The following is a 17,340-nucleotide window of genomic DNA, read 5'->3' as shown; positions in this document are numbered from 1 at the left end:
CCACACGTGTAATGTTGATGTTATATTGTACTATTACGGCCACACGTGTAATGTTGATGTTATATTGTACTATTACGGCCACACGTGTAATGTTGATGTTATATTGTACTATTACGGCCACACGTGTAATGTTGATGTTATATTGTACTATTACGGCCACACGTGTAATGTTGATGTTATATTGTACTATTACGGCCACACGTGTAATGTTGATGTTATATTGTACTATTACGGCCACACGTGTAATGTTGATGTTATATTGTACTATTACGGCCACACGTGTAATGTTGATGTTATATTGTACTATTACGGCCACACGTGTAATGTTGATGTTATATTGTACTATTACGGCCACACGTGTAATGTTGATGTTATATTGTACTATTACGGCCACACGTGTAATGTTGATGTTATATTGTACTATTACGGCCACACGTGTAATGTTGATGTTATATTGTACTATTACGGCCACACGTGTAATGTTGATGTTATATTGTACTATTACGGCCACACGTGTAATGTTGATGTTATATTGTACTATTACGGCCACACGTGTAATGTTGATGTTATATTGTACTATTACGGCCACACGTGTAATGTTGATGTTATATTGTACTATTACGGCCACACGTGTAATGTTGATGTTATATTGTACTATTACGGCCACACGTGTAATGTTGATGTTATATTGTACTATTACGGCCACACGTGTAATGTTGATGTTATGTTGTACTATTACGGCCACACGTGTAATGTTGATGTTATGTTGTACTATTACGGCTACACGTGTAATGTTGATGTTATGTTGTACTATTACGGCCACACGTGTAATGTTGATGTTATGTTGTACTATTACGGCCACACGTGTAATGTTGATGTTATATTGTACTATTACGGCCACACGTGTAATGTTGATGTTATATTGTACTATTACGGCTACACGTGTAATGTTGATGTTATGGTGTACTATTACGGTCACACGTGTAATGTTCGTGCACGATCGTACTATTATCATCACGTTATCTAGTGAAATGTAAACTATGTAAAAGTCGTACTATTACAATCACGTGATATGCTCATGTTAATAGCTGAGCTGTTAACGTGACGTGATTAAGTGATCGGTTGGTTCAACTTAGTTCGTACGATCATAGTATTATTTCATTCGGTATTGCAATTCCATTCTACATCCTTTCTGTGAGTAGCAGCATTACTGAGAGTATAGCCCTCACTGCTATTTACAATGTACTAATATATAGCATTAGCACCGCTCCTACAATTATGTGATTATGCGCCAGAAATAAAGTTCTGCTGGAAAACCAGTTGTAAGCGTAAGTGTTTATTTTACAGTTACCCTTGTATATCCCTTTATTGCCATCCTAGTGTAACTAAAGGTACGTACGGTACGGCTATTCTATCGGCGTTTATAGCGGCTATCACTGGTGCAGTCTATTTGTTCAAATGGGTGTTTACTTTTGAGACGACCAGATTAGGGTGAGTCGCTGGAAGGGGTTCCGAGCTAAACGCGCGTTTGTTATAGATTAAGCCAATCAGAATGGGGTTGTCTTATACAGGTTACATATAGGGGCAGGAGGGTGGGATATCAAGGGATTTGCACAGACAAAAACAGTGATTTGAATGGCCAGAAAGCCGGTGTAACGTTGAAAAGGGACCCCGTTGAAAATGGATCCCATAAGGGGACACTTTTCAACGTGTAGGCCGTTAAAAACGGACCCTTCCTTGTCCGAAGTTCCAAAACGATCTTAATTAAGTCGTACCTTGCGTCCATCGTGAAGTGACTTACTTCTCAATGTTTGAAATACAATAATAAAAATTATATTTGGATTCAGAAATATGCACATACTGATGTTAACCTTAATACAGTAAATTTGACCTACTTTTGAAAATTTGATCTATATTACTAAAAACTGTCATTCGGTTCAGAAATGAGCTTAGAACTGCTGTTTCACCTAATACGTTACTGTGACATACTTTAAAAAAAATGTGTTATCATTAACTTACATTGACGCTTCATGACCTGACCAGCGGTCCTTTGACGCCATCTTACAGTAGTTATGTAGATTGGAATAACCTATCATTTATATACAGTATCATGCTCATGTTATTGACAGTATCGTCTGATATAGAGGAAAACCCTGGTCCCTTAGGAAATCTAGATATTGTCCATTTAAACTCTCGATCTATACGTAATAAAACTGACTTAATTAAAGCTGAACTAAATAGCAATGACATTATCTGTATCACTGAATCGCATATTAAACCTGAAATCCCAAACAGTGATATTATTATTGATTCTCATTCGATAAATCCTCATAGAAAAGACCGACTCAACAGACAGGGAGGTGAAATACTGGTCTATTATAAAGATTCTGTTTTAACCAAAAGGAGACATGATCTTGGAATAGATGATATTGAGCTACTATGGTTGGAAGTAACTATCAACAAACATATATCTTTAATAGGCTGTCTATACAGGCCTCCTGATTCAAATGTTGAATTTTGGACGAAACTTGATAGCATTTTTGAAAAAGCATCATACCTTTCTCTAGATATTTTATTAGTAGGGGACATTAATGCTAATCTTCTTTCTCTGCAACCAACTTCCCATCTATCAATATTGCTTTCTAAATTTAACTTATACAATCTAATAAATGAACCCACACGTATTACACCAGAAAGCTCTAGTTGCATCGACTTTGTATTTACAAACAATAGAAATATTATAAGAGGTACACAAGTACGCGATCCATTTTGTAGTGATCATTCTCCAGTCCATATTAGTATATCATATAGTGTATTTAAGCAAAACCCTTATAAAAAAAATATCTGGCAATATGATGCTGCTGATTTTAACCAAATGAATGAATGCCTACTAAATATGGATTGGCAATAACTAGCTTACCAATCTCATTCGAATGAATTTCTGGGCAAATTGAAAGATATACTCCATGTAAAACTATTACAGTTAGACCAAATGATGCATCTTGAATGAACCATAACATCAGAACTAAAATGAGGCAAAGAAATGGAGTTCACAAAAAGGCAAAAAGTAACCAACAACCCTGATCGCTGGACGCGCTGTAGAATAATAATGAAATTTGAGGTTTCATTTGCTACCTCTACTCATGACCAATACAAAACACCCTTGCAGGTCGGGGACCGAGAAAAGTGTACGTAGTAGGCGACTAATGAAGGATCCCCCTGCAGAATTGGGAGAGACAGTGGATCTGCTGCACCCAATTGCAATAGTTGTGATATATCTTTTCTCTTCTTTCTAACTACCTTTCCGTTTCCTAACGCCTCTCTTGACACAATACCTCGCTTGGCCGTGGTGTTGACCGTTCGCCCAAGCGAGGGGGGGGGGGGGGGGGGGGGGGGGGGCTGTCCTGTCCCCTGACCGAGACAAACCAAAGTCTCTAAAATTGACTGACCATTCCCTGCTTGACGTTCAGCATTAAATGGTCGGCGGTCAAGACAAATACTGGTTGGATCGGTGTCAGTATAATGTGACTGATTGTGGTGTCACTGCTACCGTGTCCAGGTTCTGGAATCTCAGTGTGGTGGCACTTCAAAAGAGCCCGTCAGTGGCCCCACTATTCGTGATACTGTTCTTATATGACCTTAGCTGTTGCTAGGACGATAAACAAATAAAAACCAAAACCAAACCAAACTAATACAAAATCTTGGATCCATCTCGGTCTCGCCACTAATATCCCCATCAAATCAGGAATGATCTTTTCCTGACAAAAAGCAGTAATGAAAAACACACCATCAGATAGAATTATTTATTTGTTTCGGATTTAGTAATTTAAACATCATATTTGTAGTATTTTTAAGTGTTCAATGTTATTCTAGCAGAAATATATATTTCAAATATTTAAACGTCAATGTTTCTGTCTTGAATTGTGGAAGATATTGTCTGCGCCTTGGTATTGTTACTAGTTCTTTTATTCCACCAAATGTCTATTGTCCATCAGCGCGCACCACCTGAAATAACAAACAAAACAATAGATATAGAGAAAGTTCATTATCAGTATAGTTCAAATAGTAATTTATTCAATATTTTAACACAATTTTAGCATGCCTGCAATTGCAGACGGATGACAACAAACGCTAACAGCTTATATTACTTCCTCAAAATCTTCTTCAATTTAGTGAAAAAGAAGTATGAGAAGATAAAGCCGAATTTCAATATAGTCTACCACCTTATACGGACATGCGTATGTTGTATGAAATACTCAACGTATGTAATCGTATTGTATTGTAATGCAAAGTCTATATTTCAACTATCTTAACGAGAATTCGGGGAACACAGTCGGACAACTTTGTATTCACATTACTCATGCCATAAACAAGAAATAGAGTTAACCCAAAGAGCATCATAGACGGTAGTTTAAAGATCAATAACCTAGACACTAAACTGAACATGTTTCCTTACTACTCACTATTGTAAGTAATACGTCATGGTTAGTGAAAAAAATGCCATTATGAAGTATGAAGTATCAACGTCACGTTGATTGCATTTTATAAAATCATCGTCATGTAATAAAGGTAAATTAAAAGCTTTGTTAAAGCAAGATATCAAACACAAAATTTCATAATACTTAACAACCATGCTGAAAGGTGTTTGTTTCACATCATATCGTTTGCATTCAAAAACAAGCAATATAGCATGTTACACTGTTTTAGATCCCACACAAATTATGTTCACCCGAAACACATCATTCAAAACATAATTTTCATTCAAAACTTATTATAAGCGTTCAATATATATCATTTGCACTCAAAATATTTTATTTGCATTAAAACATTGTTTTCACTCAAGATGTGTTTTGCATTCAAAGCATATCGTTTACATTCACAACATCGTTTCCATGTAAACATACTACATAGTATTTGCATTGAAAACACATACCACCTACATTTATAAACGTTAAATTTGCTTTAAAAAACAACACTGCTTCCAGTATCAGAACCCAATATCCGATTCAGAACATTTTATTTCGTTTAAAACGTAGTATTTTCACTCAAAGATTATTGATTGCATTCAAAGCATACCATTTGCATTCAAAACAGTGTACGACATTAAATAATTTCGTTGTAGCTATGAAATCACGAAAATAAATACAACGAATCTGAAACAGCGGGATAGGTGTATAAAACCCTTGATTGAATTTAAGACATCAGGTAGATTTTAAATTTAAAAATCTGTTAAGAATGTTTGTTTGGTTTATCAAATGAATTAATAATATTTCATCTGATGAGAAATTGTTTGACAAAAATCATAGAATATGTAATGTGTCACCCTTTACGTTATCTGTTAGATAATATAAATGTCCACGTTCTACTATTTGCAAACATTTATTATATTCGTGTTGAGGGATTTGTTTTGTATCATAAATGAGGTGACATTTTAGACATCTTATGAGATTTTAACACATATACCTTCTTCATTAGAATGTGCATCAAAACTATTCCCGACTTCTACAAATCATCTTACATTTTTCACCGGTAACATTATTCGTTTCTACACATTGAGTTCTATCACAAATCCTAGAAGGATATTTGCATATATGTCTAGTTTTGTTACTTTACGGAACTGCAAATAACTTACAAAAATACCCCATGTTAAAAATTCTTGTGATGCTATTGATGAGATGATAGTGTTCACTTTGTAAATATTGAAAAAAATAAAATATTTGTTGGATATTTTCTGTCAGCATTACATTATACGATATTGAATCATAGGAAGACTCCCAAAAACAGGATGGCTCCAGAAATAGGTTAATTCCAAAACACCATCATGCAGAAAACACGCGTATCTGCTCGTTCAGCTCGTTCAGCATCCAATATTATATCCAATATACCCAATAGAAAATATTTCTGTTTTCTTTAAATTATCGAATAATTAATATACAAATACTTTATTTGTTTGAAATGATTTTAAAAATACTTAATTTGTTTAAAAAATAATACATTTTCGTTAAGTACTGATTAATTCAAGTTAAACACATCAAAAAGGAAGACTCCAGAAAATAGGATGACTCAAAAAATAGGTCGACTGCAAAAAACAGAATATCTCCGGATCAGAACGACTCCAAAACACCAAACATCGCCATACACGCCTATATGTATGGGAAATACAAAGGTAAAAAATAACAATACTAAATTTGGAAAAAAATATAAATTGTTTGAAAAATATTAGTAAAACTAAATAAAAATACATTTACGTTGAAAAATAGAAACATTCAAGTAAAACACATTATAAATGATGACTCCGGAAAACATGATCACTCCGAAACACCAAACAACGCCAACACGCGTATCAGCTCGTTCAGCATGAACAATTTGATGACAAATTTCTAAAAAAAAATCGATAAATTAATAAAAATAAAAAAATATATAAATTGTTTGAAAAATATCTATAAAACTAAAAGAAATACTACATTTTCGTTGAAAAATAGATTAATTCAAGTAAAATACATCAAAAGTAATGACTCCAGAAAACAGGATGATTCCAAAACACCAATCAACGCCATTCACGCGTATCAGCTCGTTCAGCATGACAAAGTTGATGTAAAGTGTCAAAAAATATCGATAAACTAATAAAAGAAATTTCAAATTGTTTGATATATATTAATAACACTATAAGAAATACATTTTCTTTGAAAGTTGATTAATTCAAGTAAAAAACATCAAAAAGGATGACTCCATAAACAGGATGAATCTAAAATATGATAAAACGCCACACACGCCTATCAGTTAGTTCAGCTCGTTCAAGAATGAACAAATTGATGAAAGATGTCTAAAGATATCGATAAATTTACCATTTTCTAAAGATAACTAGAATTATGTCAGTGTGATATTAAAGCCGCTCACCACGTTAAATTTAATTACTTTGAGCTTCAATATCCACTATAATATCTCAGATATGTGTTCTGTATTCTGCTAATTAAAAATCAGGTCATGTGATGATGTTGCCTTTGGAATTTCGAAAATCAATCACCTCTTAAATAATGTCTTAAAAACATTTCTCCCTCTCCTCTTTTTTCACCCTTTTTGTGACGCATTATTTTTGTTTCTCATTCATTAGTATCCTCCAATGATGTGACATAAGCATTTACATCCAGAATGGCAATCGCTGAATGGGTAATAAAGAATAGGTGCATTGTGTGCTTGTGAAATGAAGGTTATTTAACAGTAGTGGGATAAAAACATGCATGGAGAAAAGAGACATTGTACTCCTTTTATTTTTATCTATTTTTTATTCATATCAATAATAATTATTAATATATGTAGTGACTTTATTTACTGTCATTGAATGTACAATTCATCACAAAATCTCACAAATGTTCTTGGAATATATTTGAATTATATTTCTCGATGCGACTTTACCAACATAAGAGTTATTTCCCTTACACCGGATTGGATAATATTTTAACACGGCGCCAATTCTTGTCAGCGGCAGTTGTGTCATTTTCTTAAATTGTTACTTTTCATGAATAAATGAAATTCATATACAAGTCAAGCCAGATTACCTGAGTGAGACTTGTAGGTGTTTTGAATGGTGTACAGGTAAAATCTCACTTACCATGCATGCTTTTTCCAACTTCAGTCAGCCTTGTTGGCTTTGTGCTCAGTTATGATTTATTCAGTGGAAATATATTGCATTATTCTGGAGATTTGACACATTTTCTTACATTGTTCTCGATAATAGTGAATACACGAGTACTTCATAAATGCATGTATAATTAATTGCTTTTCATTAATTTCATTATTCATTGAAATGTTTAAAGGCGTTGACATAACGTCCGAAACGAAAGTAAAAACACTGCCCTCTGATGATGGTAATTTGAAAGTACCGTGTTTGACCAGACTCTTGAATTACAAGTGATCAAGCGTCTGGTTGAGCGAGACTACTTTATAGCACAATGAATACACCATTCTGATTCTATAAATTGATTCAGAATGATGCATTCTGGGTAAAAAAGGGTAGGCCAGATCGACATCATATCTCTCGTGACAGATCAAACTTACCCCAAGACAAAAATGAAAGTTATGTTCAGTTTCTCTATAATAGAGTATTCCAAAAAACAACCCATCGTTATCACAAAGCATTGCTTAAAAATAAGAAAAAAACCTGTAAACTATATCAGTACTTCAGAAAAAGTTAATGTCAATGCAATCCTATTAACTATACCGTTGTCTTGCAGTTAGGCGAATATTCAATGAATGATTCTCTCACCGAGTCGACCCAGAAAAAGTGCAAATAAAAATTGATCAGGACCGAAGAGGCAAGCGTTGGAAATGAAGCAAGGCAAGTGAAATCCTGTTCAAAATTCATCAAGGAATCTCATGATACGAGTTCACATGGCATATAGTATAGACATAAGTACTTATACCGGGATACAACCGTTTACACAGGTATATATATAGTATACAGTACATCTGTACAACACCAAGTAAACCGACCTTTTACACACGTATATATATAGTATACAGTACATCTGTACAACACCAATTAAACCGACCTTTTACACAGGTATATATATAGAATACAGTACATCTGTACAACACCAAGTAAACCGACCTTTTTCACAGGTATATATATAGTATACAGTACATCTGTACAACCCCAATTAAACCGACCGTTTACACAGGTATATATATAGTATACAGTACATCTGTATAACACCAAGTAAACCGACCTTTTACACAGGTATATATATAGTATACAGTACATCTGTACAACACCAATTAAACCGACCTTTTATTTTTTGTCGCCATCCTCCCACATCGCCTCGCCAACTTTCCCGATGGCTTTGAACGGGTTGGTAACCACCCTTCCGACAAAATTTCCTGGCAGTGAGCCAACACCTTTTGCAGCGCTGTCAGTGTCCAAACCCTCATCTATGGAATCACCTGCCGCCTGGAATGGTGCAGCAACCAGGCCTCCAACGGCTGCTACTGGTACCCAAATAGGGGACGTTACAACGGTAAAAAATTTACGAAGACCACTTTTGACCTCCTTGTCAGACATTTTAAATGTTTTGTGGCGTCGTTGTCGTGTTATTAAACTGTACTGATAACGAAACAAGAAATGTATATGCTTTTACGCACTATTTTAGTTGGGCCTTTCAAAGAACATCCGGGTTATGTGTAATTGACAACTGGAAGGTGTTTTTTCCTTGTCATTGATACTTGGACCAGAACGAGGAAATGATACTAAATACTTCTAATATTATTGCTAATGAGAATATTTTATTTACTTTTTTTTTTACTTAAAAATTATATTTACAGCCCTCTTGGCTTAGGGTTTTAGGTATTAACCTCAACCTAACCCTTACCCTCTCGGCTTCTTGTGTAACTTTATCTTATAATATTAAAAAAAAAGCCTGTAACGTAATCTATTGTCCTAACAAGTGTTCATTATGATAAAGGAATGGTACATGTTTATGCACCAGTGCAAGGTTTACAAGTTAAACAGATGCATTCTCCGCTGTAATGCAAGCCATTCAAAACCCTACCCTGGTTTAAGATACGAAAACGTCATATGTAAAAGTAGTAGGACCTTATTAGAAACGTAACATTACAGTCAAGTTATCACGTGTAATGTTGATGTTAAGATGGTACAATTACAGTCACGTGATGCTGTATAATGTTGGTGTCAAGAGTCACACGTGTAATGTAGGGGGCACATTGAGGCAGGGTAGTCTAGTGGTAGGACACCATGCTCGTGACCAAAGGGTTGCGAGTTCGTTGAGCAAGATACTTTACTCCGCTTGGTCCAGTCTACTCAGTTGTAAAATGAGTACGTGGTTGGGCAGTGCTAAAATTGTTGAATGCTAGCTGTCAGCGCCGAAATGGCAGCACTAGTTGTACATGCCCAAGGAATAAAAAATACTATTACGGCCACACGTGTAACCTTACTACAGTATTACCATCACGTGATATGCTTGTGTTAATAGCTGAACTATACCGGGACGTTATTATTTTCATTTGGTATGGAAATTTCGTTCTACACTACACACTGCGTCGAAGCATACGATCCCAACGTTTCGCGGGGGCGTTCTATAGCATGGAGGGGAGATATAAAAAAGTCAACTCCACACTCAACCATGGAGAATATTCCATCTACTCTCCCGTGGAGTGAGCGTGGAGCGGTGAGCGAGATGACTCCACGTTACACCAATTTATAACAACTTAAAAACGTCCTTTTCCATTAATAATTACATAATTGCTTCAATAATGCACTGCACACCCCGTCCTGTTATCGTCACACTGTACACCCCGTCCTGTTATCGTCACACAGTACACCCCGTCCTGGTATCGTCACACTGTACACCCCGTCCTGTTATCGTCACACTGTACACCCCGGCCTGTTATCGTCACACTGTACACCCCGCCCTGTTATCGTCACACTGTACACCCGGTCCTGTTATCGTCACACTGTACACCCCGTCCTGTTATCGTCACACAGTACACACCGTCCTGATATCGTCACACCGTACACCCCGTCCTGTTATCGTCACACTGTACACCCCGGCCTGTTATCGTCATACTGTACAACCCGCCCTGTTATCGTCACACTGTACACCACGCCCTGTTATCGTCACACTGTACACCCCGCCCTGATATCGTCACACCGTACACCCCGCCCTGTTATCGTCACACTGTACCCCCCGGCCTGTTATCGTCACACTGTACACACCGTCCTGTTATCGTCTAACTGTACAGTCACGTCCTGTTATCGTCGCTCTGTACAGCCACGTCCTGTAATAGTCACAATGTACAGCCCCGTCCTATAATATTCACAATGTACACTCGGTCCTGGTATCGTCATACTGTACACCCCGTCCTGGTATTGTCACACTATACAGCCACGTCCTGTAATAGTCACAATGAACAGTCCCGTCCTGTTATCGACACACTGTACAGCCCCGTCCTGTAATATTCACAATGGACAGCCCCGTTCTGTAATAGTCACAATGAACAGTCCCGTCATGTTATCGTCAAACTGTACAGTCCCGTCCTGTAATATTCACAATGTACAGCCCCGTTCTGTTATCGTCACTCTGTACAGTCTAGTCATGTAATCGTCACAATGTACAGCCACGTCCTGTAATAGTCACAATGCCCAGTCCCTTCCTGTAATCTTCACAATGTACAGTCCCGTCATGTAATCGTCATACTGTACAGTCCCGTCCTGTAATCGTCACAATGTACAGTTCCGTCCGTCCTGTAATATTCACAATGGACAGCCCCGTTCTGTTATCGTCACTCTGTACAGTCTAGTCATGTAATCGTCACAATGTACAGCCACGTCCTGTAATAGTCACAATGTACAGCCCCGTCCTATAATATTCACACTGTACACACCGTCCTGTAATATTCACAATGGACAGCCCCGTTCTGTTATCGTCACTCTGTACAGTCTAGTCATGTAATCGTCACAATGTAGAGCCACGTCCTGTAATAGTCACACCGTACAGCCACGTCCCGTAATAGTCACACCGTACAGTCCTCTCCTTTAACCGTTACAATGCCCAGTCCCGTCCTGTAATCTTCACAATGTACAGCCCCGTTCTGTAATCGTCACACTGTACAGTCCCGTCCTGTAATCGTCACAATGTACAGTCCTCTCCTTTAACCGTTACAATGCCCAGTCCCGTCCTGTAATCTTCACAATGCCCAGTCCCGTCCTGTAATCTTCACAATGCCCAGTCCCTTCCTGTAATCGTCACACCGTACAGCCACGTCCTGTAATCGTCACACCGTACAGTCCTCTCCTTTAACCGTTACAATGCCCAGTCCCGTCATGTAATAGTCACAGCTTACAGCCCGTCCTTTAAAAATCCCCATGTACAGTCCCGTCCTGTAATCGTCATACTGTTCAGACCCTCCTGTAATTGTCACACTGCACAGTCCCGTCCTGTAATCGTCACAATGTACATCCCCGTCCTGTAATAGTCAAAATGTACAGTCCCGTCCTGTAATCGTCACATTGTACAGTCCCCTCCTGTATTCGTCACAATGTACATTCCCGTCCTGTAATCGTCACAATGTACAGCCCCGCCCTGTAATCGTCACACTGTACAGTCCCTTCCTGTAATCTTCACAATGTACAGCCCCGTCCTGTATTGGTCACAATGTACAGTCCCGTCACACTGTACAGACCCTCCTGTAATCGTCACACTGTACAGTCCCATCCCTTTAATCGTCACATTGTACAGACCCGCCCTGTAATCGTCACAATTTGCAGCCCCGCCCTATAAAAATCCCCAGGTACAGTCCCGTCATGTAATCGTCATACTGTTCAGACCCTCCTGTGTTCGTCACACTGCACAGTCTCGTCCTGTAATCGGTACAATGTACAGCCCCTTCCTGTAATCGTCACAATGTAAGTCCCGCCCTGCAATCGTCACAATGTACATTACCGTCATGTAATCGTCAAAATGAACAGTCCCGTCCTGTTATCTTCACAATGTACAGCCCCGCCCTGTAATCGTCACACTGTACAGTCCAGTCCTGTAATCGTCACAATGTACAGCCCCCGCGTGTAATAGTCACTATGTACAGTCCCGTCATATAATCGTCATACTGTACAGCCCCTCCTGTAATCGTCACACTGCACAGTCCCGTCCTGTAATCGTCACAATTTACAGTCCCGCCCTGTAATCGTCACAATTTCCAGTCCCGTCCTGTAATCATGTGAAAATATGTTTGTCATTTCATCAGGAAGAGACAAAAAGGACTTTCTTTCTCGAAAAGGTACATTTTACGGCCCCTTTACAGAACGGAAAGATCTTATTACTTAAGAATTTCAAACATACTGTAGTATGAATTTCTATAAAAAAAATTAGATAGTTATAATTGGAAAATAACTTGTCACACTGCACAGTCCCGTCCTGTAATCTTCACAATGCCCAGTCCCGTCCTGTAATCTTCACAATGCCCAGTCCCGTCCTGTAATCTTCACAATGTACAGTCCCGTCATGTAATCGTCATACTGTTCAGACCCTCCTGTAATTGTCACACTGCACAGTCCCGTCCTGTAATCTTCACAATGTACAGGCCCGTCCTGTAATCGTCACAATGTCCAGTCCCGTCCTGTAATCATCACCATTTACAGTCCCACCCTGTAATCGCCACAATGTACAGTCCCGTCCTGTAAGCGTCACACTGTACAGTCCCGTCCTTTAATCGGCACAATGTACAGTCCCGTCCTGTAATGGTCACAATGTACAGTCCCGTCCTGCAATCGTCACACTGTACAGTCCCGTCCTGTCATCGTCACAATTTACAGTCCCGTCCTGTAATCATGTGAAAATATGGTTGTCATTTCATCAGGAAGTGACAAAAAGGACTTTCTTTCTCGAAAAGGTACATTTTACGGCCCCTTTACAGAACGGAAAGATCTTATTACTTAAGAATTTCAAACATACTGTAGTATGAATTTCTATAAAAAAAATTAGATAGTTATAATTGGAAAATAACTTGTCACACTGCACAGTCCCGTCCTGTAATCTTCACAATGCCCAGTCCCGTCCTGTAATCTTCACAATGTACAGGCCCGTCCTGTAATCGTCAAAATGTACAGTCCCGTCCTGTAATCCTCCCAATGTACAGTCCCGTCCTGTAAGCGTCACAATGTACAGTCCCGTCCTGGTAATCGTCACACTGTACAGTCCCGACCTGTAATCGTCCCAATGTACAGTCCCGTCCTGTAAGCGTCACACTGTACAGTCCCGTCCTGAAATCGTCACAATGTACAGTCCCGTCCTGGTAATCGTCACACTGTACAGTCCCTTCCTGTAATCTTCACAATGTACAGGCCCGTCCTGTAATCGTCACAATGGACAGTCCCGTCCTGTAATCGTCACGATGTACAGTCCCGTCCTGTAATCATCACCATTTACAGTCCCACCCTGTAATCGTCCCAATGTACAGTCCCGTCCTGTAAGCGTCACACTGTACAGTCCCGTCCTGTAATCGTCACAATGTACAGCCCCGCCCTGTAATCGTCACAATTTACAGTCCCGTCCTGTAATCATGTGAAAATATGTTTGTCATTTCATCAGGAAGTGACAAAAAGGACTTTCTTTCTCGAAAAGGTACATTTTACGGCCCCTTTACAGAACGGATAGATCTTATTACTTAAGAATTTCAAAAATACTGTAGTATGAATTTCTATAAAAAAAAATAGATTGTTATAATTGGAAAATAACTGACACCAGACCGATTTTTAGGTATTTGACAGAGTTTATTCTGCCTAGAAATGTAAATAACTTGAAAAAGTAAACAATGTTGTTAAACGGGTTTCCTGCCTTTTTGCGATTTTTAAAATAAGCTTTCGACATTTATACATGCATATAATATCGTTAAAGAAATCATTCTTTTAGGTTTGTTTTATTTGAATAATTTCATAATAAGCCATTACTTTAACTTAAAATCTCCAACTTTTTACCGCACTATTCAGTCATGGTTTGTACATTACACTGTGAAAAAGGTAAATTTGAAGTTTTCGTACGTGATTCAAATTATATTCAAAACCTTTGTACATTAAGAGCAGATATTAAAGTAGATGAAACTGATCTGAAGGTAGTATATCATTACATATACATGTCATCCTTCTTATTTATATTATAATATAATGTTGATCCGCAAACTTTCGACTGTGCGTCAACCTCTGACGTTACGTCATTGTGAGTGTTCATAATTAGCCGCAATAAAACAAAGCAATCTGTTACCATATTTTGATCGGTTTTCCTTCAGGATTAAAACGAAATAAAACTGTAGTTATCACATCCTGAACAATAACATCAACCGGCCATTGGTCAGTGTTCATGGATCGATTATAAATGGTTGGCAAAATACATTTTGTATGTTGCTTTATTGTCAAGTAAAACGCTTGGCTGGATTGACGTTTGTTACCGCACGATTTCTCATCCAGACACGATTTCTCACCCGGGTGGGAAGTCGTGCTGAAAGTGCTGCGGTCGCAACACGATTTCTCACCCTAGCACGATTTCTCACCCGGGTGAGAAATCGTGCAAAATATATGGGCATAGGTGACACGTTTACTCACCCGGCACGATTTTTTCACCCCATCTCTCTATCTCAATTGGGGATGGATTTTGTCCGTGGTGTCTTAAAACTCGCTAAGTGTACACGTAATATATGAGCTGACATGATTTCTAATGAGTAGTAGTTCAATGTATAACATGCCTTATAATTATTGCTTCATATATTATAATATAATGTATTGCTTTTTACCGAAAGTCGATTTAAACCCCTAAAACATAAACATTACATTTTATGACTACTTGTTTCTATGCTATGACTATTGGACTAAATTTTCAAAGTTTTGTCCATATAAATATATGCACTTCTGGTCTTTATAGCATAAACAAGTGTTTTTGTTATACAATGTTGTTTGAAACGTTTAACATGTAAGACCACAGTTACCTTAAAAGTACAACCGTTCAAGGTATCTCCTGGTCAAATATTAAGACTATTTGGCGCAGATGGTACATACAAATAGTTGATAGGTTACAATCTGATTTAAATCATATATTACATGGCTTCGTTAACTTCGTACTACGCCTGAACATCTGAGTGTGCCGCGGTCAGGGTCACGTTCAGATGACCTTTATATTTATAAATACTCATTAAATTTTGACCAATCAGAGACCCTCCTTGAAAAGGGCGCTTGGAGTTGTAACAAATATGGCGGACATTGATGAGATTGATCGTCTGAAACCCGAACAGAAAAAGATATTCGAAGCTTTATTAGAGAAGAAAGACTGTATGGCGGTGTTGCCTACGCAATTATTACCCAATGGGTACGTTTTCCTTGGCGTCGTAGAAACGTCAGTTCCCGCCGCCATATTTGTTTTGGAAAACTAATCTGTTCGATACCCCTCGCTATTTATGTATCAACCATGATATTCCGATTCGCTGGCAAACGTTTGCCAGCGCTCCTCTGATTGGTTCATCTAAAGGTCACTTGAACGTGACCCTGTCCGCGGCACATTCAGATGTTCAGGCGGAGCCATGTAACAGATGATTTTAATCAGATTGTGATAGGTTACTGACGTACGATACCCCAACATAGCATTACAGACACTTCGAGGCAGGTGAGTAAAAATATTGGATATACAATAAAACAAAGTAACTTGAAACTAAATAAAAGACCACAACAGGATCCGAGAAGAGACATATAAACAAACCAGTGTTCAAACATTACTGAGACTGTGATAGGTGTTGCGGAAAGTTAAACGCATTGTACATCATATTATGTAATACCTGTCGTAATGTCTGTCACCTTGTTGAAGGTCAACAGCTTTCTAAACTACAGTGAATATGTTTTAAGTTATTTATGCACTGTAATGCTTTAGCTGCAAATCAGATGCAAACAAAATCCGATACTCTTTGTTATGATAAAGTGAACCGTATTTTCTAATCATACCATATGTATTTTGTTCACATAGATTCAGTGAGGCGACAAACCGGTAGACATTTATGGTGGCCCGTTACAGCTATAATATGAAAATGTTTTATTAATGACTGCCACTAATTTATCTGGAAACGAGGCCGCCAATTGCATTTCACACGGAAGTTTATAAATCTATAATTTATCCATTTACTTTTGAAATACGCAACCGAAGTCTCAACAAATCTTCACAGATTTAATTAGACGATGCAAAAAATACTGTTGACCGATTCTTAAACACATTCAAACGCAATCCGGTTCACCTAAATTGATAAGTTACGATACTTCAACACGGTTTCCGATATCATCAGCATCATACAAGAATCTACATGTCATCAAGCCAACAACAGCTGGTCACTGTAAGTCAGTTATTCCTCTGAATTTAGTGTCCTTAAACTGTCGCTCGGTGTCCGAATGCCCCGTGGTATAATGAAAATCTCCGCGTAGAAAAACAGTACCGTAGAAAAGGAGAGAGACAGTGGCGAAGGACCAAATTAACCGTTCACCGACAGATTTATAGGGAACAATGTCGACTAGTTGTTTCACTTCTTATTCAGTCAAAGAAGGTTTTTTTATTTCGAAAGAATTGAATATTGAAGAATGTGGTAAGGACCATAGACAGCTTTTTAGACTCACAAAAAAACTTAATGAATCAGAAAGGTGAAATTATCCTACCAAGCTGAAGTTCTGAAAAAGACTTGTCAAAACGTTCAGTGATTGCTTATATAATCAGCTCGATCAGGAAAATATATCGGAAGTGAACTCTATTACTGACAATGATATCTCTGTCATGACTGCTGACATTAAATTTGATGGGGAACAATTGA

At 38.0% G+C, this 17,340-nt stretch overlaps 1 long non-coding RNA gene across 1 annotated transcript; it reads right to left on the bottom strand.

Moving 5' to 3' along the window:
• Positions 1-3,788: 3,788 nt before the first annotated feature.
• LOC110463051 lies at positions 3,789-9,152 on the bottom strand. Its single transcript, XR_002464342.1, has 2 exons — positions 8,786-9,152; positions 3,789-4,005 (listed from the first exon to the last, which is right to left on the bottom strand). It is a non-coding gene; the product is annotated as an uncharacterized LOC110463051 (long non-coding RNA).
• Between the last annotated feature and the right edge of the window lie 8,188 nt (positions 9,153-17,340).

The sequence above is a fragment of the Mizuhopecten yessoensis genome, unplaced genomic scaffold (genome assembly GCF_002113885.1).
Source record: "Mizuhopecten yessoensis strain PY_sf001 unplaced genomic scaffold, ASM211388v2 scaffold10861, whole genome shotgun sequence".
Taxonomy (NCBI): domain Eukaryota; kingdom Metazoa; phylum Mollusca; class Bivalvia; order Pectinida; family Pectinidae; genus Mizuhopecten; species Mizuhopecten yessoensis.
The sequence above is the reverse complement of the archived record's forward strand: the minus strand, read 5'-3'. Positions and strand labels throughout refer to the sequence as shown.